The sequence below is a fragment of the Chrysochloris asiatica genome, unplaced genomic scaffold (assembly GCF_000296735.1).
Source record: "Chrysochloris asiatica unplaced genomic scaffold, ChrAsi1.0 scaffold00232, whole genome shotgun sequence".
NCBI classification, from domain to species: Eukaryota; Metazoa; Chordata; class Mammalia; order Afrosoricida; family Chrysochloridae; genus Chrysochloris; species Chrysochloris asiatica.
In genome coordinates this window covers 2687283-2691105 of record NW_006408750.1, presented here as the reverse complement: position 1 = coordinate 2691105, position 3823 = coordinate 2687283, and the positions used below count along the sequence as shown (strand labels likewise).

The following is a 3823-nucleotide window of genomic DNA, read 5'->3' as shown; positions in this document are numbered from 1 at the left end:
TATTACAGAATTCAGTGAGAGATAGGTAGGCTGGTAAGTAATAAGACTAGTGGGCAGTAATGGGCCAGTGATGATGAAACCTTGTAGGTTATGATAAAGACATTTCTGTTTCATTATCAGGAGATGGAAAGTCCAAAGAAGATTTTGAGCAGAGCTTGACCTGATTTATGTTTCAATAAACCCATGATCTGACCTACATTTTAAAAGGATGCCTTCAACTGCTGTATGAGATTAGAGAGAAGGAGGGCACGGGACGTCAGTGAGGGTGATATTGTAACAGTCCAGGAAAGGAAGGGTGATGACTGGGATCCTAGTAAAAGTGGTGGAAGGAGTGAGAGAGAAGTGGTCAGATTCTGAATATATTTGAACACTGAATTTATAGAATACAATTAGGTAGGAGGTTGGTGAAAGAGACGAGTCAAAGATGATGCCAATATTTTTGACTTGAGCATTGAGAAAGATAGAGCTGACATTGCTGAGCTGGGAGAAAGTATGAAAGGGGAAGTTTGGGGAAGAAGGATGGTAAGTAATAGTTAAGCAAGGGACTTGTAGAGTTTTCAAGGCCTGTTAGATACTTTTCTATCTATCTATCTATCTATCTATCTATCTATCTATCTATCTATCCTGCCTACCTATCTATCTTCTATCATCTATGCATCTACAGTGGACCCTTGACCAACATGAAGGTATAGGAGCACAGACCCCTTGCACAGTTGAAAATCTACTTATAATATTTGACTTCTCAAAAACTTAACTACTAATAGCCTACTGATAACCTAAACAGTCAATCCGCACATATTTTATATGTGTATTATATATTGAACCCACATAAAATGTGTATTTTCAATATGAGATTAAAAAGGTATTTCACAAAAATTGCCAGGTTTTCACACCTGCTGGTAGAGCTGCAGCAATGGCGTCACTAATTCCCTTTTCTTTTGTTACAATGATCCTTACACCAGATCCATTTATCCAGAAATGACAGGCAACTACAGCGGCAGACTGCAATCTACAGTACTGATCAACTTTTTCTTGTAATGTCATGACTTTTCTCTGTTTCTTGGGAGTACTTCCAACAGTATTAATAGCACTTCAAATGTGTTCCATGGTGTTATTCAAGGTTTATAGTATAGTATGAAACATGGTGAAAAATATTCAAGATTCATAAAAGATCACTTTTTACTGTGATACTTCATTTACTGGGGAGACTAGCTGTTCATCCAAAAATGGTAGGCCTCACAGTTAAATCCTGTGTTGTTCAAGATTCAACTGCACAGATAGTATATATATAGGAGTCTGGAACTCAGCAGAGGGACTGAGACTTATATAAATTTGGAAATAGGATTTAAAGACTTGAAAGACTATAAATATTCTACTTATATCTCATCCATAAAGTAAGTGGAATCCTGATGTGGTGCTGTAGGATAAACACTAGACATCTAACTACAAGGTTGTTTGTTCAAACCTACCAGCAGTTCCTCAGAAACCTTATACAGAGTTGCTATGGGTCAGAACTGATTCCACAGCACTTAACAGCCAGCCAATATAGCAAGTACAGTTATTAAAGGTAGCAGGACTTTGCACTGAACCCTGGAGCATAATAATATTGTAAATTACTATGAAGACATACTAAAGATAGTAAACAAATTGAAGCATTTGAGTTACCGTGTTGGAAGAGAATATTAAAAGTACCATAGATTGCCAAAAGAACAAACCAATCTTTGTTGGAAGAAGTACAGCTAAAATGTTTGTCTCTCATTCTTAATACATATTACCAGGAGGGACAGAGAAAAGAGGAAGCCCCCAATTGAGATGGAGTAGCACAGTGGCAGCAGCAATGGGCTCAGGCTTAGCAATGATTGTGAGATTGCCGTAGCACCAGGCATTGTTTCCTTTTGTTAGGTATAGGATTGTTATGAGTCAGTGCTGATTCTATGGTACCTAACAACAACAACTATTGAGGTATATTATTATTATTATGTTGTTGTTGCTGTTGTTGTTGTTGTTGTTAAGTGTTGTTGACTCTTAGGGTTTCCAAGGAGCAGCTGATGAATTCAAACAGCTGACCCTGCAGTTCAAAATGACCGTTAGGTCCAGTGTTTATCCTACAGCGCCATACCAGTACTATAATAAATATTATAGCTAACATTTATTTAGCACTGAGCTCTGGTAGCGTAGTGGTTATGAATTGGGCTGCGAACCTTAAGGTCAGCAGTTCGAAACTACCAGCCATTCCTCGGGAGAAAGGCTTTCTACTCCGGTAAGGATTTACACCCTCGGAAACCCTGTACAGGGTCGCTATGGGTCGGAACCGACCCGACAGCACTTAACAACAACAACAACAACATATGCCAGACCCAGTGTTAAGCAATAAGCACTCGACCACAAGGTTGGTTTGAACTGCAAAGTTGGCAGTTCAAATTCACCAGCAGCTTCTCAGAAACTCTATACAGACAGGGTTGCAATGAGTCAGAACCGACTCTAGGGCACTCAACTACAACAAAAACAAACCTTATTTCAGTCTCAGGACAACTTTATAAGAAAGTTGTTGTTATCTTTATTTTAGTGAAAAAGAAATTGAGACTCAGAGGGATTAACCAATCTCCCCAAGCCTAGTGTGGCAAAACTAGGATTCAAGCCCAGACAATCTGACTCCAGATCAAGTGGCCAACCCATGCTTACAAAACAAATCTGTGGTAGAAGATGTTTGATCAGCTTCTCTCTACATTATGCTTCCTCTGCTGATTAAGTTCTTTCACTTCCATGCAGAGACACTCAAAAGTGCAGAATCACACTTGAACGTAGAACATTCAGATATCAAACACACCACCATGCCCTGCCCCCAGTTTTCAGATTGGATCTCATCTTTTTCTCCAACTCAACTCTGTTCAAAAGCCAAGATTCTGAATTCTCTCTTCACTGCCTCTGTGATGCTTAGCACGGGACCCTACCTACAGTAACTGCTCCTTCACTGCAGACTAGAAGGCTGACTGAAGATCAGCTGGGACTTAACTAGCTTGTCTTGATGGTGAAGCAAGAGTGAGAAAGGATGCCATATCCTCGTGGCTGAGATTTTAAATTAAAAGTAAGAGAAAACTTTTGAAAAGTCACACAAGAGAAAGGAAATTCTAATTATAGCTATGATATAGTAAATTATCTAGAGGAATTAACCATGTCAAAGGATATAAAGTTTCCACAAGTGGCCCAAGCTGTTTGTGCTCTACAGCTAACCTACACAGTACCATGAAAGAAAGACCTGGCAATCCGTTTCCTTTAAGAGTACAGTCAAGAAACTCTACATAACACATAGATAGGATCTACTCTGTAACATATGGATAAGATCACCATGAGTTGAAATTCACATGAGGTCAAGGGATTTTGTTTAGTTTTGCATTTTAAATATATGAACTGGAATGTGGCCAGTGTCATGTTTGGCATTGGCTTCTCTGGTGACATGGCTGGCTCTGCCCCATTCAGGACCTCCTCTCAAAGAATGTTGTTTTGCTGTGTTTTGTGCTTAAACAGTCAGCACAAATAGCTTCGCTTTGGCTTTCTACCTCTAGCCTTCAGAGATGTGGGGGAACAATAATTGGAAGCTTTCAAAGAGCTATTTGGATAAACAGACTGTCAGTTCTCAGTTATAAATAAACTGCTATCAGCATCTGAAAAAAAGACAAAATAATAACAGTGTACCAAAATACAAAGGGATGCACACCTCAGAACGTCAAGTCAGCCAAGATCTGTTGTGTAATCTGTAACTTCTACCACCTTCATTTCCCATGTGGCTCAGGACCATGGTATAAGGAAAATAGTTCAGGCTTTG

General features: G+C 39.3%; 1 pseudogene; it reads left to right on the top strand.

The window, feature by feature from the left end:
• The first annotated feature begins 225 nt into the window (after window positions 1-225).
• LOC102832321 overlaps window positions 226-3823 on the top strand; it is a 6950-nt pseudogene continuing 3352 nt past the window's right edge.